Source organism: Phoxinus phoxinus (assembly GCF_949152265.1).
Source record: "Phoxinus phoxinus genome assembly, chromosome: 4".
NCBI classification, from domain to species: Eukaryota; Metazoa; Chordata; class Actinopteri; order Cypriniformes; family Leuciscidae; genus Phoxinus; species Phoxinus phoxinus.
The window spans coordinates 35,351,497-35,379,438 of record NC_136879.1 but is presented as its reverse complement, the minus strand read 5'-3'; the positions used below and the strand labels follow the sequence as shown (position 1 = coordinate 35,379,438).

Sequence of the window (27,942 nt, the reverse complement as noted above, 5' to 3'; positions counted from 1 at the left end):
CATTTGTTAACATTAGTAAACTTCATCAGTTACTGCATTATGCACTAACAATGAAAAATACATCCGAAGCATTTATTAATCTTAGTTCAAAATAAACATTTACTAATACATTATTAAAATCAAAATGTGTAATACTATTTAATTGCTAACATAAACTAACACTGAATAGTTAAATTTTATTGCTTAACATTAACAAATACTAATAAATAGAGTAGCAAATGCATTGCTTATTGTTAGTTAATGTTCGTTCATGCATTAACTAATGTCACCTAATGGAACCTTATTGTAAAGTATTATATATATATATATATATATTTTTTTTTTTGTTATTTTTTTTTTATATATATATATATATATATATATATATATATATATATGAGAGAGAGAGAGAGAGAGAGAGAGAGAGAGAGAGAGAGAGAGAGAGAGAGAGAGAGAGAGAGAGAGAGAGAGAGAGAGAGAGAGAGAGAGAGAGATGATAGAGATAGTCACATTGTGCAATATAAATCGTGGAAATTGTTGCAATTACCATAATTTAATATTTCAGTTTTTTTTTTTTACTCAATGGCAGAAGCAGGCTTCCAGTAAGTTTTTAATTTTTTTTCTTAGTATTTTAGGGCTCCCTAAATTAATGTTAAATCAGTTTAATTCATTTAAATCGGTTTCAATTTGTCATTTATATTTTAAACACCATTCAATTTCTCTAGTAATATCTAGTGCCATATTCATGTTTAATGAAGGCAGGTTGAAAATGTGAAAAAAAAATGAAGCTAAAATTAGAGGTCATTATTACTTTACGCATTGAATTTCTTTAGTCGTCGTCATTTTATTTTTTGCCTAACAATAATACTAACCGGTACGGATACGTCCCTGTGTAGACTGTTTTTGATAGTGGGGGAAACTGGCATAAGAAATCAGACCCGCGGGGCAGCACTCCCTGTATCTCTCTCCAGTCTGAGACACCTCATAATTTCTCCCTTCATATCGGTCACGATTATCTTACACAGTCTTGTGACATGGCACAATTACAAGGAGAATGAGGTGCTCAATATTTCCCACTGCCCTTTGCCTCTTAATTTCTCCGCTTGCCGAGCGCAGCCCACCTCCCCTCTCTCTGTCTCTCTGCAGGTTTGCATATATCCGCCTGCCTGGTAGGCACATTTAAACTTCTACTCAGAAGGGTGAATTGAAAGAGCGTCGAGTTCAAAGAGGGTAGGACAGAATCAAATGCATTTAATATCGCTATAAGAGTGCAGACCTGTCTTCTAAACTTTCCACTTTTTTCTCTCACTGCATGACTAGCATATAAATAGAGAGGCAGAGGAGGAAACGGTGAGTGAGTGTAGGCCTATATATGTGTGGTGGGTTTGACTGTGGCTGTCTGAATCACTTTTTATGTCATTTGAATCGAGTACAAATGGCTGAACACATCAAACTGATTTGCTAGCAGAGTATTAGCACGGTGCTTTAGCCTATTTATTTACACTATGACAATGGCTATTTCGAATTCATCTTGAAAGTACTATATTCTGAGTAAAAGTGTAATTTTGTTTCATTAATATTATATTTTCTGCAAGTGCAGTTTAAAAATATATATACTTTAAGATTTAAAGTGCACATTCAATACAATTACATAAACTTCTTTTTCACAAGAGATAACATGCTGGCTTAGCCTACCCTATGCAAGTGACTTCCCCTTCAAATAGGCAGTGTTTAAATCCACTTTTAGACATGCACTCGTGAACTTCCCTAAGCACTTCTTCCCCACAAGGGAATCCCTGCCGCCCTTTTGAAGTGCGTCCAACTTCGTCAAGTGGGCGAGGGAAGTGTATTTGGACAGACCCTGTCTCGATTTTGACTGAGGAAGCGAGTCTACTCAATATGTACACTTCAGGCAGATCAATAGACCACAATGCAACACGATTGTGATGTCACAGCAGATCACGCTTAATTTATTGGCTTTTAACTGCGTAATACTTGTAGCTACCTTAAGCTGACGGTTGTAGTTTATTGTATTGTTATCATTTCCGTTGGTTTAATTTTTTGTTTTCTCCAACATCCCAATCATACATACAGGCCTAGAACGGTGCATAAAAATTCATAAGGAAATTTTTTTCCAAGTGATGAAGGGCGTTTCATTTAAACACATCGGGAGAGTTCTGCCAGAGGTGGGCATTTATGCAACGTAAGCAATGACGTACATCTGAGTGAACGAGACGGAGGGAAGTTAACAAGGGAAGAGCATAAGAAATTGGACTTAACGCAGCCCTAATCACAGCAATCCTTATGGCTTTTGATCAGGCATTACAAACGGCTACCCCCAGTGGGGTCCAAGCAGACTCGATAGAACATTCTAGAACTCCTATAGCAAAAGAACATTATAGTGAAGGACATAACCCCAATTACTTTAATATTAGACTTTACATAAAATAGCTATATAAAAGTAATATATTACACATTTACTTTGTGACTAAACAATCCTGAAATGCCATTGTGCATGATAAAATTCAAATTATATAATTTATATTTTTAAAATGACTCCTGCAACTGATGTAAACAGCTGCTGACATCTGTGTACGGGACATACACAGCGTGGTTAAACACAGCAGGCATCGGGACAGAGCTGAACTCAGATCAGTTCCAGAAGGCCGCTGTGCCAGTGTCACAGGACGTGTATGTGTCGCTGCCAGAGCTGACAGGGGTTAAGTGTTAGCGAGAGCCCAGGAGATGGCTGCTGTGAATGGGATAGACTGGGTCTATTTGGAGTTGCACGCCGCTGATAGATTCTTTGCCCAGTCTGAGTCAAATGTGCCGCCAGCCTTGCTGTTAACCTGCCGTGGTCCTCAGGCAGGGTGACTCTCTCTCTCTCTCTCTCTCTCTCTGCCTTTCCCTCTTGCCCTCTCTCTATCTCTGCATGTCTCTCGAAGGGGGTTCTAATTTTATTCTCAACTATTTCTGAAAAAAAAGTGAGTAGTGCTTGTTAAATTTTCGCCACAATGCTAGGGTGGTTGCCAGGGTGTTGCTGTGCGATTACTAAGTTGTTCTAAGTACTTGTTAAAACATGTGGTTGTTTGTTTTATCTGGGTGGTTGCCAGGGTGTTGCAATGTGGTTGCTAAGGTGTTCTGAGTACTTGTAAGCACATCGCTATGAGCTTGTAACAATGTTGGGTGGTTGCCAGGGTGTTGCTATGCGATTTATAAGTTGTTCTGAGTACATGTAAGGACATTGCTATGTGGTTGTTAGATTGCCATTCTGTTGTTACAGTATTCTGGAAGGTTGCCAAGAAGTTGCTATGTGGTTGATAAGGTGTTCTGAGCAGCTGTTAGGGTATAGCAATGCAGTTGTTAGTGTGGTTTCTAGCATTTTGAGTAGTTAAGCTAGTTCTTAGTTCACTGCTAGTATATGCAATTATTTGGGTGTCCAGGGTGGTTGCCAGGGTGTTGCTATGCGATTAAGTTGTGCTGAGTGCTTGTAAGAACAATGCTCTGTGGTTGTTAGATTGCTATTCTGTTGTTAGGGTTTTCTGGGATGTTGCCATGGTCTTGCTTATGTGGTTGTTAAGGTGTTCTGAAAAGCTGTCAGTGTATTGATATGTAGTTGTTAGTGTTTTCTGAGTGGTTGTTAGGACTTGTTTTTGAGTTGCTAAACAAATTCTTAGTTGACTGATAAAGTATGCAGTTATTCGGGTTTTCTGGGTGGTTGCCAGGGTGTTGCTAGAAAAACAACAACAAACAAAAACAAGCTCAAAACAAACCTAAATGCTGTATTTGGGAAATGAAATTACTGTGACCCGCAACTTCCCATTTTATTATGTTCATAAAGTGATTCGCCTTATGAGCCAAGCACAAAAACACTTACAATAAAGGAAGGAAACCCAGGAGGAAACCCAGTTAGATAATTCACTATACTTTAGATCATAACCCTTGTGCACCAAAAAGATGTAGGAAGAAATGGCAAAAAAATAAATATGTTAAAATCTTGGCAAATTCAAACATGGAAATTGAATGGAAACTTGCTCACTGCTGTCCTGTGAGTTATGAAAGAGTTTAGGCATGTGTTATTCTGAAGTGAATGGATGGACTAACAGCCTGGTAGCGGAGAATAGAGCGAGACTGAGCGATGACCCTCGCGAGCCCTTTCTCACTACAGGTAGAAGAATGTGTGTGCTGAGCTAATTGTTCGTGGAAAATTGAGTTGTCATTTCACAGTGAACACCCCCGCCCAGCCGACCGCACACACACACACACACACACACACACACACACACACACACACACACACACACACACACACACACACACACACACACACACACACACACACACACACACACCACAGCTAAAACTCTGACAAGCTTTCTGAACTCAAATTGTACAGAAAGATGACTGCATGGTATGCTCTGTTCAAATACAGAGAGCTGCATCAATACTTGTATAGGGTATGCAGTCAAAGGAACGATTGACTTGACACTTTCTGATGTGAGAAGTTAAGAAAGAAGAAAACCGTCGCTGAGTTTCCAGACAGCGCAGCGCTAATTATAAAGAACGATTGTTGGTACAAACTGCAATCCCAACCATTTATCCCCAGCAGAGACTGTGAGTCTGATTTGACGGTTGTGAATGTAGAAGAGTTAATTACACTCCCCATGTTAAATAGACACACTCAATAGAGCAGAAATCAGCTTCTCTGGTTGCCGCTTGTAAAAACATCTTATACCCGATGAATAAATCCCATTTTGTTTTAACACGAAGGCCACAATGAGTCAACATGACAACAAAATTGAAAAAACTGACCCTATCCAATATTGGTATTAATGTACCTGATTTATTAGTGTATGTTATATCAAAACATGTTATATCACAACTCGGGAACACTATTTTGCCAATGATCTCCCTATGGGTTTTTGCATTTATGAGTCAAATAGGTATGTGGTAATCATAACTTGACGATAAGCTACTCAGACATTTTGTTCTACAACATAAATAATCACACACACCCATATAAAAACACGATTTTTGAAGCTGCTATGTTTATTTTAAAAAACTTATGTTTATAATAAGTAACTAGATAAGAATGTTTGGGGTTTGAGTGTGTGTAATTTAGGCTACGTGGTACTCTCTCCCCACCATTGACAAGTTTTACGGGTTTTCCATCATTTCACTGTTATACAGTAGGGGGCGATGTTACGCATTTCCTGAAAGAGTACTGAATCGCCGGATCCAAAAAACAAGCAAAGATGAATATTGCTTGAGTCAATTAAGCTAGACAAAAATTAGACAAATATTGAGACAATTATTATACAGTATAAGAGCATAGAGAAAATTAATTGCTCAGATAATTTGATTGCAGACTTCGGTACCGTGGCAAACCTGAGCACAATTTCAGAAATTGAATGTTGCGAGATTCCTTCTGAATCTCTAGAGAAGACACAGTCTTTTCCTCAGGGGGACAATCTCAAAAGCATATATAATTTGCTCTCCATTTAATCTCATTTTTCATTTTAAAGCAATTGAGATACATCAACAATTAAGATATTAAAGAGATCTAATAAAACACATGTGAGCTTTTTTTCTCTGGGAATAAATAAATGCAGTCTTTGCAGTCTCCAAACATCTCCATTTGCTCTCCATTTCAACCTCAGTGCTTTCTAGGAGAAATAACTGAGATATTAAAGAGATTTCATTTATGATTGTTCTACCCTGTGGGTTTGCCTCAATCTCTTAGCATTGCAGTGTGTATTTGCAAATATTGGCCGATGTAAATCTGAACCATATGGCACCTAAGCGCAGCTAATCCAAACAAATGCCCAGTACATCCTTTGCTGGTCATGCTGAACAGAAAACCACCAATCCGATGTTCCAAAGAGTAATGTGATGACAACTGATAAGATCTCGCTGAGCAGCACAGGAAAAGTTAGAATACCATATAGATATTTTTCTCATCACATTGGCTGCAAGAAATGAACTCCAGATCAGCTGCTGTGCAATTCTCAAACGGACGTCCTATTATGGCTCCCTTTAGGGCTGTAGATCACAAAGTGTATTCAGGAATTGCAGGTTGAATTTATGCTGAAAAAGCAAATCGCGCCAATCCTTTACCTTGTCAGCCTCTATCTTTAGACGAAGGAGATCTCTGCCTCCATGACCTGCACTGCATTTCTCTCACAATGTCTTTGGTAAGAGAGACGATGTGTGCCAGCTTCATTAGAATGCATAAACAATAACAAAATGTCAGAACCAGAACACAGAGGAATAAGCATCTCCCCATAAAGGTTACAGTCCGCTGAATGAATATTGTTATATGAACCAGTGAATCTTTCAAGGACAGTATATAGGGCCAATGCTACTGAGGTAAAGGGTGGTTACGATTCATGGGCCACAGATCGAGGTAGAACTACTGTACAACAATTTCTAAAAGCAATTTAAAAAAAGGTAAGGAGGCCAGAGCTATATGACTGGGACCCAGAACACCAGTTCATGATTTTGCTTGGAGTGAGGAGCATTTTTTATTGAGCTTCAGTTATCTCCTAGATTGCTTCAATACCGTTCCAGTGTAGCGCATGTTGGCAACCTATAATGCAACCGCATGTCAGCATAGACTTCCCTTAATTTGACTGTAAAGTAAGAATGAGAGAAAGACAAATCTGTGAATTATTTTCGCAAAGACAACACGTTTGCTAAAAATGAGTAGAAAGGGTGAGTTTGATTGCCAGCAAGGATACATGCAGTTTTCTTATCTCTAAACCCAATATAGGCATCTGAAATGAAATCCCATCAGAGGCGGCAAAAATCAATCCCGCAATTCCCTTTAATCACTCGTGAAACTGCAAAACCTGCACGTGCATATTAAAGGGATATTTCACTCGAAAATGAAAGTTCTGTCATCGTTTGCTCACCCTCATGTAATTTCAAACCTGCATGCATTTATTTCTTCTGCACAGTACTGAAGAAGATATTGTGAAGAACAATGAGGAGCAAACAACATTGCCTATTGACTTTTATTGTATGGAAGAAAAAAAAAACAGACATCTTTTTTAATACTTCTTTGTGTTCCACAGAAGTAAGTAAGTCATTCGGATTCAGAACGACATGAAGGTGAGTAAATGATGTGATTGAACTAGTCATTAAAGAGCATTAATATAGAGGTTTTGAGTCTTTATGAGTTTAATGGTATGATCAGACAGGCATACCTAGAATGTATGCAGTATGAATACAGGATAGGCCTAGTATATAGATTTGATGTGCATCTATGCTAGAATCTTCAATATAAAACCAGAGCACTGTGTTGTACTATTTGACATGACCTACAATTTCCAAAGTTACATTAACGGTGAACATCACGATTCATTATTTGACTTGATATTTTACGTCAAAATACTTAATTGGCATATTAAACTGGGATAGAATTAGCCAACAGCCATTTTGTAGGTTGATTCCCGTGACTTTTGCTCTGTTGTGTTTTCTAAACTTTTTTTTCCCTGTTTGTTAGAGCATCCCAACCAACCCAGCAACAGACTCAACCAATGCTGTTCGTTTTGGGGCGTGGCTTACTGTTTCTTAAACCAATAGCAGATGGGGGAGGAGTGTTTTCGAAACGGGTTTGAAAACAATAATGTCTGCAATTCCATTTGATGCCAAGAAGCAAAGAAATACACACTTCACCCTAGGGTACGATCTTTATTTTTGTTGAATATCTCATAATCTAAAGAGTCTCACGCACTGAAAATTCTGTGGAGACACTAGAATTTGTCACCTGAATTAGCACCACCTTATGAAGAAGGGATCTGAGCTCAAATGAATTATCATGAACAATTATCATAGAGTCCTAATGAGATCTGTGGTCCCTATCGGCCTGGCGCTTTGCTCAGTCAGGGGAAGAGAGAGCGGATTAGCTCTAATCCTGCCAGATTGCTCGATCCGAACATCTTAATTTATTCCATCCCCTAAGACTAAATGACAAATAGGATATTAGCATAAGAACACCAAAAGTGCAACCAACCCCTGTGATACCGAGACCTTTTGGCACTCTGGTGCGGTTCGAGCTGCGAGCTCTCTGAGAGGAAGTTTCTGGAAACCTGTGCATCACGTATAGATGCTCGAGTTCGGGTGACTACAGTTCAAGGAGATCTGGAGGGAATGAGGTGTTTGGATGAAACACACGATGAATGCAGAGTAGAACTATCAGCCTGACATTTATTCCTGAGCTTAAAGCATCCTATTTAATGTAACGCACACAGATATAAATCAGACGGTAGTTTTCTTTCCCCCGCAAAAAAGGAAACGTTGGTTCTGAAGTCGAGCGGTGGAGTTTTAGTGTTTCCAACCATCTCCTGAATGTTTGGAAACTTTTTGCCCCAAAGATAGGCTGTTTAGGATGAGACAACTATAACAAGCACTCTAAGTTTAGGTGGAAAATAATGCATTCGATTCCAGCAGCGTCACCCCAGTGCTTTGATTGACAGGATAAGCTGTTTCTATGTGATGGAGCAATTCAGTATTTGAACGTAGTGTTGCATAGTAACTAAATAAATGTAGTGACTTTAGTGATGGGCGAAACTCTGCTTCATAAAGCTTTGAAACCTTAACGAATCTTTCGTTTCGAATCAGTGCTATCAAACTGCCAATGTCACGTGACTTCAGTAAACAAGGATTCGTTACGTCATAACCGTTTCGAAACATTTTCAAGTTTCAATGGTTCACTGCTGATCAGTGTAAACCCATGAATCATCGGATTCACTGAGATCGGCCCCCAGTGGTGAACCACTGAAAAACTTTCTATGGGTTTTACCCATGATCTTTGATCAGTTTGATACATTTGCACATGTTTTCATTAGACATTATTATAATGAAGAGAAATAATAGTAGTTAATAGTCTCTTTTTTGCTCTGTTTAGCTGAGCAATCCATGGAACAAACAAAAAAAGCCCTGAAAATTGATTAAAAAAACACATGGGCTATTACACAGACACTTGACATTTAATCATATTAGATAAGTTAAGTGCATTTGATAGATTTTACTTTCTATAAAACATTTGCAATGTGTTTGTAAATGTGTTTTTTAATGCATGTTTGACCCTGATTTTTTGTCGCATTTTCACTGTTTTGAGCAGCAGGCGTCACCAGCGTGTGGCATGAAAGGTTAAAAAACAGTGAATCATTTTGTGAAGCAATTGGTTCGATTGGTTTGTTTCTCCCATCACTAAGGGACGTTAAGACATTCATACAGGTCACGCAGCCTACATGATGATGGGGGCCCTGACTGTCACGTTTGGTTCATGTTTACATGTCTTTTATTTTGTTGTTTTCAGTCTTAATTCCTGGTTTGTCAATATGTTTCCCTTGCTTCATGTGATGTTATCATTGGTTCCCTTGTCTAATGTGTCATGTTTTCATTGGTTATTTGGTTCATTGTGTTCAGGTGTTTCTTGTTAGTCATTATTTGTGTGTGAATACTGTATAGCTCTCATGTTTACATTTTTTCTCGTTCATTTTCTCGTTCATGATTGATTGTTTCAATAAACTGCACATTGCATTCAACTCTCCTTCAGTGGAATCGTCATACCGACGTAATGCGAGGGCCCCTCATGGTGGTGAGACAAATTTAGTGAGATTTTACTTCACAATGAAGTTTCATCAAAAAAATATAGACAGTGTTTACACATGCTTTTAAATCCTGAACAGGGGTGGTCTAAATGCGGGAAACAATGTAAGGTGGTTACATGATTAATTATTTGTGTGAACAGCAAAACCAAGACCAGCGCTGACTGACATGACAGAGCGGCAGTGTAGCTTCAGAAGACTTTGACAGTCCGTCTGCGCTTACTGCGAATCTTCCCTGTCATTTGTGTCGCTGTCAAATGTTTCCTGACTGGTTTAAAATTCTCCAACACTAACCTACTGCAGCCTTCAAGTTTACACTTTCTAAATGACAGAAATCTAGAAAGATGCAAAAAAAAAAAAAAAAAAGTATATTTCAGCTTAGTTAAAAGATAAATTTTATGTAAATATGTATTTAGTTCACCCAGAAAGGTAAATTCTGTCATGACCCTTAGACCTCTCATCATCTTCAAAACTATTTTTTTCTTCGATTAATGAAACCTGAGAGATTTCTGTCCCTCAAATAAAAGTCCGCCCAACTAAATCATGGAATCTAATCTTTTATAAGATATTGCCATAAATATGGTTAGCATCTTTTTGTTAGCCGTTTGTAGTGCTGCTAACTACATTTTCAAAGGAGTATCTTGACTGTATCTTGTAGCTTGGCAAGATACACTTTTAAAGCAGCTTCCCCAACACTGGTGGGTAGGAGCGACGCCGAAACATTCGTTTTTCAGAGCTACGCAGAGAACCTCAGAGGGAACATTATTAATTAACACCCACGCCACAGATCTGCCAAATAAAGCACAGCGCTCTTCTCTTTCGTTTTCTTTCTTCTGCGGATCACCCACAATCACACACACCACGCGCACAGAAGTGTCTTTGTTACAGGGTAATCTACCTACTCAAGTGCACTTCAAGGTCAGAGTTGGGCAGGGCCTTTTCAAACACCTCTCAAAACATCTCGGCACGATAATCCCTGCGCGGGTCAAATTTTGAAGGGCTGTTATCAATATATGCAAATTTCCACTGGAGGCACGACATTTTCAGCCGCTAATTACCTACTTGTCTCTCGCCATACCTGCATCCACGTAATCCACTATCTGTGAGGGGAAAAGAGAGGGCGATCAAATATTCACAACCACAAATGATGATAATAATGAGAGGTCATCTTTTCACATGCTTTGTCAGCGCTTCTAGTATTTGTGAAATTGTAAGAATTAGCTACTACCCTATAGCATACAGTGGTTAGATATTAAGCATGATGTAGTAGGCCTATATTTAATCAAATGAATTGAATATTGTGAAAATTTTATCAATGGGACATCTGTACTTCATAATTTTCAAATTCCACTTTAATGTGGCTAAAGGAATATCTAAATGCAACATCTGGACTACAAAAAAATTATTAATTTCAATTCACCCCTTTTTGTAAAATCTATCTATCTATCTATCTATCTATCTATCTATCTATCTATCTATCTATCAGATGTGTTTTATTCACGATAAAACATGGCTATGACCGCTTCACCCTACGGTTCTGTGTATCACTACACATCACCGTTAGCAACCGCTCTTAGCAACGTTTGTTAGCTATGTTTGTTCTGAATGATATTGTGTGAGAGAGAGATCAAGTGAGCGAGTTTATTACCTGCATTTAGATACAGCCTTTTATTTCAGGTCAGTCCTATGTTCATAAGTTAACAAAACAATCCATTTGAACGCTGCTGTAACATCTTATCCTAACAGTTAAGGGGTTCCCCGTGCCTGACAGCGCTAGTCAAAGCGTTTGTCAGTTGCTTCTTGTTCCGTGTTTTACAACAAGTTTCAGTCCTTTCAAAATAAAAGTCTTAGCTACTGAGTGACTCACTCATAAAGACAGTCTTTGCCGCCATCTGCTGTTGCTGTTCACAGTCAGGGACTATTTTTTCCAGCGGAAGGAAGGCTTTTAGTGATTTTACTTTATGAAAGCAAAGCATTGATACATTTTTTTATTTTTTGCTTTAATATTTGTATTGTGTGGTAACCATTTTATAAAAGCAATAAGGTAGCCTACTCAAGGCTAGTGCTGTATCGTTAATACGTGACTATTAGTTGAGCCTTGTGGCTGTACTTTTGAAAAAGTATGTATTTCAATGTTTATCCTGCTGCAGTGTCTTGCCCCATAGAATTCCCTTAAAAATGCATTATTGTAAATTGAAATTTTGTTTGTTCTTTCAAATTGACGGACTATATTATTATTTTGTTCAATAAATAACTCATGTTATTGTAATTCATTACATAAATATATATTTTCATTATATAAAGAAATTCATCAACTGTACGTCGTTTCATTTGTATTGAACCCGGAGCATTCCCCCAAAGAATAACCAATGTTATTTTACACAGATCTTCCTCTCTGTAGTGTTTTGATATCAGAATGAGACTTTAATTTGATACAGCAAAGATTGAATCTCAAAGAATGTTTGGATTTAATTAACAGTTACTGGCTTTAATAGAATTAGTTTGCACTGTTTGTTTCTGATCCATTTCCAGTGTAGTAATGACTTTTGTCACTCTCTCCATGGGGTAATTACGATCACAACTTGGAGAAATTTGGAGGCAATGTTGTTTTCTATTCAGTGAGAGACTGATTAAAATTTTGCTTCGCTTTGATTTGTTGTGGTTATCATCATGTTGTGAAATGTTCCTGCCTGATGTTTGTCTGAAAACAAATCCAGCACATTTGGCACTGTAGGGCTACTTTGAACATGAACTTGCTTTGTAATAGCAGAGAGCAACATGACGACCACTTTTGTCTGGTATCATGAAGAAACAAGGCCATAAGTGATGCTCAATGTGTCAAATAAGGCTCCCCAGACAAATGGAGGTTGTCTATGATTTAGTCCAACTTGGCAACAAAAAGAACAGCAACTCGAAACATGCTTTCATCACACTTAACTTAAATTCTCAGTAATTATTTTTCCATTTAAGAATTCTGACACAATTTTAGCGTCAACCAGCCGTGGATTTCATTTCAAATATATTTTGCTGTTGAACTTGTGGCATATTTTAGTGGCTTGCTGTTTGAGGGAGAAAGGAACATTAAACCCATTGATATAAAAAACAAATAACTTTGATAAGCTGACATGTAGTTCATCATGGCAGGATTAACTAGGAGAGGTTGGACTAATACACGCTTGAAACACAAAGACATCCAGATTTCTAAAGCCTTGTCGTCTTTCCATGTTCTCCTTCTGCAAGTCGGCAAAAAAAGAAAGAAAAAGAAGCCACAAATCATAGCCAAATTGCGAAATGTGCCAGTCGCAGATGCTCTTTTTGTGTGTAGGGTTAAGAAACACTCTGCATAGTCACGGACAAAACATCAAAACTTGTTTGTAATCTATCTTCCATTTGTTAATATTACATTAATTAACATAACCTAAAAATAAAAATACTTCTAAAGCTATTATTATCCTTAGTTAATAAGTTTAACAGTTACGAATACATGATAAAAAAATAAATAAAAAGTTGCAGCTGTTTATATTTGGCCTATATGGACCTGAGCTAATGTGAACTAATAATGAACAGTCATTTTTTAACAAACATGAACAAAAACAAAACAAAATACTGTAACAAATGTATTGTTAATGTTATGTAATGGATCTATATTTAATGTTGAAGGTGAAGTGTGTAATATTGACAGATGTGTACTGCAGTCCAAATTCAAAATATTGGAGAAAATTGTTTCCCCGTCTCCTCCTCCTCGAGGCTCACGTGGGTTGCCAGATTGAAGACATGCAACAGGAACGAGTGGCCTACAACAATGGAAAACAGCAAGCTTTACACTGTAAGTTGTATCTGCATTTTAATATGCTTCTGGTCAGGTTTTTAGACGGATGCCGAGGCTTTTTAGGTTGGGTTGAATCTACGGTCAATCTCTGACCTAGTTCGTTTGCTGGCTTCCATGCAATACGCTGCGTTTTACACCAACTGGCAACCCGGGGTGTCAAAATACTATTAGGTAAACTGGCAGCCAAAACAAAAAAAACAGACATTCCGGCACAGAACACACATTTCAAAGTAGAATAACCGGCTGCATTGTTTTTCAGACAAACAAGTTTCTGAAGTATGTGTTTCCTGAATATCTGCATACGTGTATTATATTTTTATGCTTCAGTTCAGTCAAAAAAATACAAACAGCAACTTTAAGAAAACCCATTTGTAATGTGTGGAACCAGTGTCCACAACTGAATTAAAGTAAGATTGTATTACATGTTAATTTAGTACTAAATACCAAAATAAGTATTGAGTGATATCAAGAAAGAGTAGCAATTTGTCTTTATTGTGCATCCCAACATTTTTTGTTTGCCCCCTTAACTCCCTGAAAGAACAAGTGATATCATTCCAAAGAGATGACACTGTTAATTCAACACTGACTGCTGATCCCTATACAAGTAGCCTACCTCTTTAATGCGCTTCCAAAAACAAAACAAACAATTAAAAAAGTGAAATAAACTAAAGTTTTCAAACACAAACAAAAGGCTTTGAGAGCAAAACCTTTTACAAAAAAAATTAATATATTATTAGCTTATTACACTGTAAAAAAAATTGCTGCAATTATTTAGCACAACTTAGAATCCAACATTGTTTCAACTTTAAAAAGTATGTGTTCAAGCTTGACTTAAAATATTAAGTTTAGTTAACTTTAGTTTAGTTTGGTTAAGTTGGATATTTAAGTTATCTCAACAAATTTTAACTAATCGCAGCCACATTTTTTACAGTGTAGCCTTACTTGTAAAACATTTGTTTGAATGCGCAATAAAAAAAAATAAAAAAAAAAACTCGATTTGATGATAACATGATTTGTTAGTTTGACTAAAAAAAGTAAGTTACCTGGTTGCCTTAAAATTAATGTTTTTATTTTATATCAGTGCATTGCCACCAAGCCATTAGTTTAACCAACCTGAACTAAAAATGGTTTGTTATCTGAACAACATTAGTGAATCTAAGTTGATTTGACAAAAGAAAAAATGTTGTGTTAACAAATCATGGAAATATTTTTTTACTATGCATATATATTACAGTTCTTACAGTATTTTACAAGCATTGTATGTTGTGTGTTGACATTTCAAGAATCGACTCTTGCGTGGTTATACGAGTGAATTAGGCTTAGTGTTTGTGTAAGAAGTGCATTTCAGAACCACAGATATGGGGAGGATAATGAATCTTGTAATTTACATTCTAGTCTGCAATCAAGTGCACAGAAGAAACAAGAAACTCTCTTTAAATGTCCTTTAAACTTCTCTCTCCTAGTGTGTGTGCTAGGCATTACTCTCACAAACTAGACATCTTTATGTTTGGAGGCTTTGTTGTTGTTTACAGAATTAGTGCTGGACTGTTCGTTCCACCCACAGAGAGTTCAATGTAATTTGACTTTAAGTGAGTCTAGCTACAGAGGCCTGTATATTTGCAGCTGAAAAGCAAATTCCTTGCAATAAACTTGGTGAGAGAGTAATAAGAATGGATTAAGCTGCCCCATACCATAATCCTCTTCTTCCACCCTCCAAACTTTGAATTCAGCCCAGCCTGAATATGTCTATGCCGACATAATTATCCTGGAACTGGCAACTGTACAGTATTGTGCGTCTAAACAAAACAAAAAAAGTATAAACCCGTGGTCTAGTGTGTGAATATCCAGAAAATCAGACAGGCCTTGGAAACGGCCCCAGAACAAGCATCTGTCAAAACAAATGGCTCTCATTGAGAAATAAATAAATCAACAAACTTTGCAATGCATGGTAAATCAAATCCATAACAAAGAGTGTAGATATTTCAGCAGAAGCAGACAGCCCGTGATGCCAGGACTGAGTTTATTTCCAAATTAATCTCTCAACTAATGCCTGCTGCCTGCGTCATTTAGTTTACAGTTGAAAACTGGAATTAAGGAGCACAGATAACAGTGCGGTCCTGTCAAACGGCAGAGCACTTCAATGAGCAGCTTCCTCTTAAATTACCACTGTTTCTGCTGTTGTCTGGGCCCTTTTCTGTGGAAGCTTGTTTCCGCCACAGAATAAAACATTTGAGAAGATAATCGTGACCTTATTTCTCAGAATTGCGAGATATAAAGTCAGAATTGTGTGGTATAAAGTCGCACTTGCGTGTTATAAAGTCAGAAATGCGAGATATAAACTTGCAATTGGGAGATATAAAGTCAGAATTGCATTATATAGTCGCAATTACCTGTTATAAAATCAGAATTATAAGATACAAACTTGCTATTCTGAGAAAAAAGTCAGAATTTCGAGTTTATTTCTCGCAATTGCTACTTTATATCACGCAATTCTGACTTTATAACACGTAATTGTGACTTTATATAATGCAAATCTGACTTTATAACACGCAATTGGACATTTATTTCAAGCAATTGACCCTTCGCAGGGAGCTTGATTGACAGGTGATCTGACCAATCATACTTCGCCATCCGCCATTTTGTCGGACAAAGCAGTCAGGAGAGAAGTAGATTAACATGGGAGAATTTGAACTTGAAAAGTGGAGTGTACTGACATCTTTCCGCAGTTAAAACAATATTCCTTCTTATGTTCATTCATGTTTATTTGATGCTATAAATGAACTAGAAGGAAGGGTTCACGAGCAGCTTTAACTGAGGCTCTACAGCGATCTGACAGACACATTAAAGAGCCACAAAACGGTATTTATTGTTAAATTTCTTTTAAAAAATGACCAAATTTGAAAGGTGAGACTTTGTTTAATATGTTTAATATCAAAAGTAATGAAAAGTAACCAGGTCTGTCCTGTCTGTCCGCGCGTTGTCAGTGTTTGTTGAATGTATTTTTCACTGTGTGAGAACATGGTGTGGCGTGAGAGCGGCGTGGCTTGTCGGACATGGCGACAGTAACTAAAGGGGGCGGGTCTTTGCGAACGGTCAATTACCTTTTTTATTTTTCATTCTGTGGCAGAAACAAGCTTCCATTCTTTTCAAAGCTTTAGCTCTGGTAAAATCCAGCATGCAATTACAAAAACATCTCAGCAGAGTCATGGCTAGTTGGCGAAAGTTACTACATTACAATATTGCATTACTCCCTAAAAAAGTAACAAATTGCGCTACTTAGTAACTTTTTTTTTATAGCAAATAATGCGTTATGTTACTTTTGCGTTACTTTTTCTCACCTGGACATGCATTATAACAGTAAAAAAAAAAAAAATGTTTTGGCAAATGTAAAAGCCCTTCTCATATATTAAAAATTAAATAAATAAGCTTCAGGAAAGCTGAAGGAAATACAAATTGACGCCTGTAGTGTAGAGAGCACAGATCAAACAAACCTTTCAGCTGTTTGGTTCAGGATGAAGAAGAATAGGAGAAGAAAGTTCAAAACTCTTATTTAAGCAATCAAAAACAAAACGCAAATCTGATGTTTATCTAAAGTCTTTTTTTCCTTATTGGTTGAATTGGATCATCGAACGTCAGCAGCAAAGACAGTGGTTAATAAAGTGAGATTAAATGCATAAAGTATATTTGTGTTATTTAACACTATTATTGGAGGTTTGTGTAATATTTTGAGTTTGCATTTCACTTTTTTCATTTTGAGGAATATACTGCACACACAACGCTTCTGTACTTACTCCCAATTTCTCTTAACATGGGGACAGGAGAGCTGTCACACTTACAAGAAAACAAAAAAACAACAACATTTTACACCCCACCTAACAGTAAATGCTGATCATGTTTGCAATTGCATGCACTGTATATACTAAAGAAAATCAAGTAGGACTATTATTCTGCATTATCTCTTAATGTGAAATGAGTTCTGCATAGAATAGCCCGCAATGTCATGTGGTCCACCTTTCGACTTTCACACTTAACTTTGAATGAGACCCATTCAATAATTTTGACGACCATCTATTCTACAGTAATGTCTATGCAGAGTATCAGAATGGAAAATTCTTCATTTCTGATACTGTCCTGAAATGGATGTACTGTAATTAGGCCACGGGCTCCATTAGGATTCTTGTTTGGAGATTGAGCTGCTCAGCCCATCTGGCTAATGAGTTGATAAGGTCTCAACTCCTATTAAAATATCTACCTGAGGAGAGCAGAATAGCCTATATCAAATTCTATAATTGTCATACTTCATCTAATTACTTCAAAATGTTCTAATCATTTCTTATATAAGATTTGACAAAATAATTTAAAAAAATGGGCAGCTATAAAATATGAAATTATTATCTTTACAGTGTATTAATAAAAATAATTGATGTGTGAATGTGTCTCCATATGCCCCTGTAGCAATTTTGTACATTGGTACATTAGCAAACATATCAGTCTGAATAATAAACAATCATCATTTCAACCCTATTGTAAAGAAAATTAGTTTGAACAATGCAAACGGCTGAATAAAATATGCATCTCCTGTGTAATATCATTCATCTGTACATCTGGTCGTGTTACGAATCTAAAAGTAGGCCTACCTATAGAGTACAGTGTATGGTTTATACATGGATGGTGTGAAATTGGACTCCTGACTGACAGCAGACAGTGTCTATACTAACTTGTCCTTCTGGCTTTGTACACATTTATTTTTCCTGACAGCAATCTAATGCTCAGTCTCTCTTGTGGTACAGCTGTCTGCATGCAAGGATTGAGAAGATTCTAGGGTGAAAGCCTAACAAAGACTACAGGCCCCAGTCTCTCTTATCAATGTAGGTGGGTGGTTTTCTTGGTCAACTTTGCTTATTATAAAAATCTACAGGGTATCAAAGGTTCAAAAGGGTATAGAGCACACCCACTTCCTTTAAATGAAGAGGAAAATTACGACTCCTTTAATCTTCTGCTGCTGTCTGGTCTAGAATTTATTTTTTATCGATATCTTATTATCTATAACCACCTTTCCACCGTTGGGCCGAACAGTTCTGAGAACGGTAAGGAACGGTTTCAGTTGTATTTCCACTTCAGCCTGGTATGGCACGGCACGATTACAATGTCGCCACTCAGGATTGGTCATTTGTCTGTTGCCTTGTTAACAGTTTTTCTGTAGCTGGCTAAGCGTGCTATTTGAGCGAACACAAATTAACAATGAAATTAAAAGAAATATCTGATCATCCTCCTTTACACGGCGGCTATTTACATCTCATATCATCTGTAAACTCTTGCGTTAGCATGGCAAGGATTGACACTTTTGTGTTACATTGTGAGAAGCTCGGTTATCAGCCCCACAGTGGAAAATGAAACCATATCCGTATCTTGCCATTTTTGTGTCCTTACTTGGTGGCGGGAGGAGGTAGTGATGGATGTTGAGGGGTGGGAAAGAGGGCTAGAACCCCAGAAAGGAGGAACACCCAGTTCATGGGGTGCTGGGGGACCAGGTGACCATGGAGAGGCCAACGAAGGAAGAGACCACCGCTCAGCCGGCGGTGAAGGAGGCCACTGCAGATCTAGCGAAGTGGGAAGCCCTGACAGAATCGGAGGGTTGGAGACCCACGGTAGAGCCTTAAGGGGTGCAGTCTAGGGAGGAGCCGAGGAAAGGGAAGACCAGGGCGAAGTCAGAGAGGACTGGAGAACCAAAGTGATGCCGCTGGACCACAGTGAAGCCAAAGTGAAGACCGAGTTGGAGATGAGGCTGAGCAGGAGGGAGTGAAGACAATGGCGAAGCTGGATTAATGGAGGATCCCGGTGGAGACGAAGGAGTGGAGGGTCCAGGCACTTCCACAGGGCCGGAAGTCTGAGGTGGAGCCAGGGAGAAAATAGTCCAAGGAGGATTTTCATTCCAAAGACCACAGTTGTAGGGGCTGGCCAGAAGAATGTGGTTACGCTGGTGGAGCCAGAGGGCAGAGGCAGAGCCAGGGAACTGGGCAGAACCAGCAAAGGAGACAGAGCCAGGGAACTAGGCAGAACCAGCAAAGGAGGCAGAGCCAGGGAACTGGGCAGAACCAGCAACGGAGGCAGAGTCAGGGAACTGGACAGAACCAGCAAAGGAGGCAGAGCCAGGGAACTGGGCAGAACCAGCAAAGGAGGCAGAGTCAGGGAACTGGGCAGAACCAGCAAAGGAGGTAGAGCCAGGGAACTGGGCAGAACCAGCAACGGAGGCAGAGTCAGGGAACTGGACAAAACCAGCAAGGGAGGCAGAGCCAGGGAACTGGACAGAACCAGCAAGGGAGGCAGAGCCAGGGAACTGGGCAGAACCAGCAAAGGAGGCAGAGCCAGGGAACTGGACAGAACCAGCAAAGGAGGCAGAGCCAGGGAACTGGGCAGAGCCAGGGAACTGGGCAGAGCCAGGGAACTGGGCAGAGCCAGGGAACTGGGCAGAGCCAGGGAACTGGGCAGAACCAGCAAAGGAGACAGAGCCAGGGAACTGGGCAGAACCAGCAAGCAGGCGAAGCCTGGGAACTGGATGGGAGTAGCTGATGAGGCGGAGCTAGAAGACTGGATTCAACAAGCAGAGGATGAAGGGTCAGGGAACTGGTTGAAACCTGGTTGAACCACAAGCCAGACTGGTTGAACCACAAGCCAGATGGGACCGGAAGAGAAGGAGAGACCTCAGGGGTAGGGGCATGAGTGGGAACATACCGAGAATTCAACAAGGTCAACAAGTGCAAGTTTCGGGATGGACAATACAGCAGGTGCCGGCTCTGCATCCGTGGCAGATTGGTACGCTGGCAAGGGGTCCGTGGCAGGCAGTAGTGCCAACTTATGATCTGAATTTTTATCCTCCTCACTCACGGTTAATGGAGATCCTACCATCTGAAGGGCCACATCTAAAAAGTGTGCCAGTCTTTTTTGTGGAAACTCCTACAGGAGAAACTTTAGTGGTTTAGTGGTCCAGCAAAAGGGAATTATCTGGAAAATGTACCTAAACTGATGAACACACGGGATGTGGTCCTCAAAGGAATGGCACCTATAGAAACCAAGAAAACTAAACAAAGGGAAAGAGAAACCAGGAACAACAGAACAAGGTACATTTCAACATAAGAGTCATTGGGAACAGAAGCATTACAGCAACGCACACAAATCCTCATGGCTGATTAAATTAAGCCATCAGAGCTGACAGAGGTGGATTGACCTCCGGCAGTCAATCTTTGCTGAATCACGGGCTAATTGGCACTTTCATTGCAAATTGTTCTAAGAAAAACCCTAGCAAACAAAATGATGGATGACTGAATCAACTGACAGGAGGCAAATGAAACAACAAAGATGTCATATTAGAGTTTATCACTGTTAAGGAGTTCTTTCACTGGGAAGAAATTAGTCTCAGCTTCAAGGAGCATACGCACATCGCCCACATCCGTCCACTCACCGTCTGATGCATAATGCACACAAAACTGCAAAGCACTTTCTTAAAATGGTACAATAGCAATCAGATTGGTCTGATTTATGCAACATCCATTAGTCTTTTGCACAGTTTTTTTTTACCAGTCGTCACTGAATTGTTTGCTTTTGAGGAAGAACTAATAAGTGGATTTGATAAAGTTTGCCAGGTTTGTGGCATTAAATATTTATAAAGATGTTTATTTAAATTATTAATATTTGTATTGATATGTATAGGTATTATACTTAAATAATAAATACATATAAATAATATTGATGATATTTAAATGTTAACAAACTGATAACTAAATAAACATGCTCTACTTGTCCTTGAAAAACAAATGAACAAGAGCAAGAAACGAGGTTCTCCAGTGAACTAGATCTCCGCTGTTAGCTGCTGAGGTCAGCTGTTCCTTTGGTCCATACGTGCGTGAGAGAAACATTATAAAAGCAGCTCACTAGAGGAGATTAAATATGGTGTGAAGTGGTTGGATTTATTGAGATGGATCTGTGTGAACTCCTCATTAAGTGCCCAGTGGGACCTAACTCTCAGTCCCTCAGATTAAATATTACTCATGACTCCAGGGTTAATCAGAACTAAAGCCCCACTCTAGATAAAAATCACAGTTTGCACGGAGCTACAGTGCTCCCCATCCAAAATTTCAACAGCAGCTATTTCAGGAATGTTTTAGATGAATGCCAGTGGATCAGGAACTGCTGGGATATATAGGAAGATATGGCAATATGATTTTTGTCACGTTAATCTATATACACTGCATCTAGTATGTTTTCAAAAATACTTCCTCATCCTAAATTCATCCCACAGCTTGTTAAAACGAAGATAAAATACTTTTACAGTAGTGCATTTACAACGGAAGCCTTGCACCACAAATAAACATTTAAATATATAATTACAACATTTCAAAAGAATTACAGAATTTACCAGAGTTTGCAAGGTTAGTGTCGTTAAATCTCAAAAAGATTCAGAGATTTGCTTTAGACATTTAGTAGCAAGTAGATTACATATCTACAAGCAGAACTATATTCTTCTGTGTTTTCTGAGGTATGCTGTATCAAATGTAAATTTGAATTCATGTTTGTACACTACCGGTTAAGACAAGATTGTTTAAAGATTTCGAAATATCTAAATGAAATGTCATTTATTTAAATAGATTTTAAAATGTAAATTTGAAGTGAAATTTCAGCATCATTATGATCAGTGTCTTTAGTGTCACATGACCCTCCGGAAATCATTCTAAGATGGCGATTTGGCAATAAACATTCCTTATTATTATGAATGTTGTATGCAATAGTGCTACTTCATATTTTTGTGGAAACCATGATAAAAAAAAAAAACCCAGGCTGCTTTTGATTAATAGAAAGTTCAAAAGAACTGCCTTTCTTTGAAATTTAAATATTTTGTAACATTATAAATGTGTTTGTCTTTTGAATAATTTAATGTATCCTCACTGAATAAAAGCTCCTTCTTGCCTTTATTTTACATACAGTACCTAATCTATGACCTGAATGAATATGAAGGGGAAGTGACATACTGTGATTACCAGATAAAGCGCTGTTTACATTTTCTTTACTGAATAATTCGCAAAAATATGAGCTTACACATTTCATTTGGTGTCCATATTTCAAATACAGGATGTGCATAATATTTAAAGTGGAAACATTCTTTAATTCAAATTTAAAAAAGGATATATTATTGTTTACACATATTGGGTTTACACAATTTGATGGTGTTACACGTCTAGCGTCACTGCAAAAAGCCTTTCACTTTCTCTTAAATAACACATTTAACCTAATCAAACCTGACAACCCGAGTGTGCTTCCTCCTCGAGTGTAAGCACACCTCACACAGAGTGGAAAGGAAACAAACTCATCGGCTGCCACCAGCAAACAACCTCCAATTACGAGCATCGAAAACAGGTCTCATTCCCTGTCAGGAGTGTCACCATTAAGTAATGCGTCCTCCAGCTAAATCCGTGCTAAAGTAGCTCGGCGAGGAGATTTCACAGCTACCTGCAGAGTGATCCACAAATGAGGAGGGGAGCAGGAATCGGGCTTTGTCATTACCTGAGACTGTAAATGAGAAAGGCTCATCAGCCACGCAGCCTGGCACGGAAGCGTCCTCCGAGCTCGGCTACAGCCCTTCCCGGCTCTGTCTCTAATGATAAACACCATTAGGCATTGTGCGCAACACTAATGCGCCTATCTGGGGAGCGCAGGCTGCCACCAGGATAAAGCAGCCCGCCTCTCTAATCACTGGGTTTGTTCCTCCTCAGCGGCACGGCACAAATGGAGGTGAAGGAGGGAGGTGGGCTGTCTACGGGGCAGCCAGGTGGGACCCTGTGACCATGGCAGGGGCTATTCTAGGATTTCAGTCCTATACCTGCCCAGCTGAACCAAAACACGTTAGACCAGCCTAGTTTTGGGCACTCTGCAGCTGGTCAGATGGGAGACCGACTTGCCAAACAGCTGAACCAGCTGAACAACAGTTGGCTGGGAAACCACATTAAACCCACATGTGTTGCCATTTTTTTGTGTTTGAATATATTAAATGAATCAAAAATACATAAAAATGCACACACACACACACACAACGGGGCTGTTGGATGCTTGAATCTGATTGGTTGAAGAACATTCTAAGTTCACGCCATGTACACTGTAAAAAATTATTCCCATGATTTGTTAACACAACAAATTTTCTTTTGTCAAATCAACTTAGATTCACTAAGGTTGTTCAGATAACAAAACATTTTTAGTTTAGGTTGATTAAACTAATGGCTTGACGGCAATGCACTGATATAAAATAAAAACATTAGTTGATTCTACTAATAGAGATAGTTCACAAGACCTCTGAGTCTTAATTTTCCCTGCGCATGCGCCGAACGACCGGGAGTAAACAAGACACTTGAATGCGAAGGCGCGATTTTCTTCTCAGCCTCTTCAGAAGCAAGGAAAGACGGTTTATGGTAAGTAATTTTTAAATTCAATGTCTTATAGGCTGTTTTTGTCTAAGGGTAATTAAATTTATTTCCTAGAAAATCAGAAGATGGTTTAAATTAATCTATAAGTAATAATTTCCCCTCAGAAATTCCAGAAGTTTCCATTGAGGTAAAATAGTGTTTCTTATGTCATCTTTAACGTTACAGTTTAGTAAGGCTGTTAGTGAAGCGTTTCAACCTTCAAATAATCCCGATAAATAATAATATTTTAGTCATTTTTCATTTTCCCCGTGATTAAACACGAATGCGTAACGTTATTGCCCGTTTTAAAGTAATAGCAGCTAACGTTAATAATGCATTCAGGTTGAACGGCAATAAGTAACGTTAGCCTTATAGATATTGTAACGTTACTGTTATACTTATGCTTCTGAAGCAATAAGTGTTCAAATTAATCTTTTTTTTGTGATATTTCAGACTTGTTAAACTTATGGACATGTTTGCCACACGACGTAACAGTTAACTTGGATCACACCAGAACGGGAAGACGCCATTTTCTTCACAGCTGGGCTGTTTATGGTAAGTAACGTTCATTTTAAAATTCAATATGTCTCTGTCTCAACTGGTTTAGTCTAAGATTAAATAAGTTATTACCCTTCTAGGCTGTCGAGGTCTGGTATTGTTAAAAAAAAAAAAATCGCTTCATCTAAATGGGACATGAGACTTTACTAACGTTATACTTGCTATACTTCAGTACAGTAAAAGTGCTACAGTTTGTTATCATAGTAATTTTATAGTAAATCCAAAAGCAATGAGTGGTAAATGAGCCAAGAGCAGAAATTTCATATAATTGTAAGTGTTTGTTTTCCACCAGGTGGCAGAAATAGTCCATGTTATTTGCATGAATGAAAATGAGTAATGGGGATCTTATTTAAAGTGAATTTTACTCCACAACTGTACAGTTAAATAATATAAGTTAAAGGTGGAATAGGTCATCTGGGAAATGCTAACTTTAGCCTGCTAGCTTTGAAAACATAGATCCCCCCTCCTTGCAAATCATGTCCAAACCCACGCCTACTCCAAAACCATGAACGAAGCAGAAGCGAGTCGTATGGAAGTAAAATAATGGCAAATGTTTTTGAAATAAAAAAGCCTGTTGAATTGCACTACTTGAAAAAAAAAATGCATTGCATTAACCATGCTTGCATTTTAATGCATTGCATTTTTATGGGCTGAAATTCAACATGGTTGTATATTTAAGCTGTGAATATTTCATTTCAAACACATTTTCATTAATACAAAATAAATAATAATAATAATAATCCATATTCACCTTTTATATTTCACTTCCAAAATATTCAAACTGTTTAAAAATACAACCTATAATATTCAACAGGCAATTTTTGGTCCACTTTATTTACAAATTCGCTTCCACAAATTCAGTGGTTCAAATTCGACAGTAAATTCAACATTGACATCCAGGAACTGCAGGAAAAAGCAGTAGATTACCGAGCATAATCTCCATCTGCTGTTAATCAACCTCACCAGCAGGGGGTGCAAGCGCGTGTTGTTGACGAAGACCAGAGCAACAGTTAGAGCAAGCCATTCATTCATAAAAACTGATTTATAGAAATGTAAGTGTATTTGTGATTATTATGAGGACTGTTTTTATGTTTAATTCAGTGTCTTCATGGTCCCTGTGTAGCCTACATGCATCTTTCTCTACCGTGAACGAGATTATAATGTTATTCCCCGATGCTGATGTACAGAACGAATGTTACATTTGAGGTAGACATTATTTCTCTTGGTTGTTTAGTTGCCTTAACTTTATATCGCGGCGATGTGTTGCAGGCTACTGGGTTTCCCTCAATAATTCAGGATTGCTGGACATATAAAACACTTAGCTTAAAGGACAATTCCGGTGCTAAATGAACCTAGTGGTAATTAACACATGGTTACCGAGTCGATGGTTCTCTGGGATGCGTTTTCATGATAATCGAATGTAAAGAGTTTTATCTCTAAAAACAGATAGGTTGGGGCTTGACAGTGGGTTGACATAGGTTGTCGTAGAACGTGCTTCAGTTTACTATCATTTACTCTTTAGCTTTACCTGAAGCAGCTATTCCTTTTAGATGTTTCTTTTTCGAAAACATTGATGCATCATAGTGTTATTTTTTCTAGTCATACGTTCATGTTTTCATGTTTAATGTCATATTTTTATTTGTCAACATTAATTATCGTAACAGTCTTACATGTAACATTTCCTAACATTTTCATGACGGACACACCATGCCCCCCGCACAAGCCCCGCCCCCCTAATTACTCGTTTTTGAGACCTGTTGATGATCGAAATGAGAAAATGACAAAAATGCCCATCCCTAGTTTTGCGCACAAAAAGATATTCTCGTCGCTTGATAAACATATGGTTGAGCCACTTGGACTATTTTAATGATGTTTTTAATAACTTTCTGGGCTGGCAAGTTTCAATCCCTTAAGAAGCCTATGGAGGAGTGAGACAGCTCTCAGATTTAATCAAACATATCTTAATTTGTGTTCCGAAGATGAACGAAAGTCTTACGGGGTTGGAACAACATGATGGTGAGTAATTACTGACAGAATTTTCATTTTTGGGTGAACTAACCCTTTCATTATAAAATGTTATAAATTGGTATAAGCCTTTAAAAATCTGGAATAGATGGAAGAAACCTGCTTCGCAGGGTTAGTTTTAAAGGGTTATTTCACCCAAAAATTAAAATTGTCATTACTCACCCTCATGTCGTTCCAAACCTGAAAGACATTCATTTGTCTTTGGAACACAAATTAAGATATTTTTAATGAAATCTGAGAGCTTTTTGTCAATCCATTGACAGTCTATGCAACTACCACTGTCAAGCCCCAGAAAGGTAATAAAGACATCATTGAAGTAATCCATGTGACTCCAGTGGATTAACCTCAAGTTTATGAAGTGACGCGAGTGCTTTGTTTGCACAAAAAAAAACTTGAACGTGCGTTGGAGATTGATAGATTAATATTTTGTAAATATATCTTTTTTTTTTGAGCAAACAAAGCACTCGCGTCACTTCTTAAACTTGAGGTTAATCCACTGGAGTCACATGGATTACTTCAATGATGTCTTTATTACCTTTCTGGGGCTTGACAGTGGTAGTTGCATAGACTGTCAATGGATTGACAAAAAGCTCTCAGATTTTATTAAAAATATCTTAATTTGTGTTCCAAAGACGAATACATGTCTTACAGGTTTGGAACAACATGAGGGTGAGTAATGACAATTTTAATTTTTGGGTGAACTAACCCTTTTAATGCTGTTTGAGAAATGCTTTTTAATATTTGTTGGGATTTGTTATGAAATGTGGCCTCACTGGCCTGATATTTTGTGGTTATCTTGTCAACAGTTTTCTTATTTCATTCACTTTATGAGGTTGTACATACTCGCATACTCAATACTTGTTTTGTTTTATTGAACAGACAAAATATTGTTTTGAGCAAAGGATTTTTGAAATTTGAAAAATGAAATTTTCATGTCATGTTCATTAAATGTTTTTTTATTTTTATCTATTCTATTGCACTTAATTCAAGCTGATGTTAATGTCATTACACTGGCATTTGTTTATTCTCACACATGCTTGACATTTATAGCAACAGCTTGTGTCCTGCTGCTTTAATGTGTTTTAATGTTTTTATTGAAGCAGCAGTTAATTCTATCATACTCATTTATACTAAAATATACTTGTCAGACAATTCAATGAATTCATATTTGTGTGAATGTTATAATAAATGTTAAAGTTATGGTTTATTTGTGCTGTTATTCCAGAATTCGTTTTAACAAAAAAGTATTTGTCATGTTAAGTTGTGTTGAAGTTGATTTAACTCATAATTTTAAGGCAACCGTGTAAACTTTTCAGTTAATTGTTACAACAAACTATATGTAGTTGATTTAACTCATAATTTTAAGGCAACCGTGTAAACTTTTCAGTTAATTGTTACAACAAACTATATGTAGTTGATTTAACTCATAATTTTAAGGCAACCGTGTAAACTTTTCAGTTAATTGTTACAACAAACTATATGTAGT

The 27,942-nt window shown here is 37.9% G+C and overlaps 1 protein-coding gene across 9 annotated transcripts in view; it reads right to left on the bottom strand.

Moving 5' to 3' along the window:
- cadm2b (cell adhesion molecule 2b) overlaps positions 1-27,942 on the bottom strand; it is a 225,519-nt gene that overhangs the window by 126,540 nt on the left and 71,037 nt on the right. For 2 of the 9 annotated variants that reach the window (XM_079608830.1, XM_079608824.1), the window contains exons 1-2: positions 11,245-11,389; positions 10,659-10,696 (exon numbers count right to left, since the gene is read on the bottom strand). The exons of 1 other annotated variant lie outside the window; for it this stretch is intronic. The gene's annotated coding sequence lies outside the window, so the exon portion shown is untranslated. Of the gene's footprint in view, positions 1-10,494; positions 10,697-11,244; positions 11,390-27,942 lie in introns of those variants that run through there. 6 more of the 9 variants (XM_079608821.1, XM_079608826.1, XM_079608828.1 and 3 more) reach the window with 6 other exon arrangements.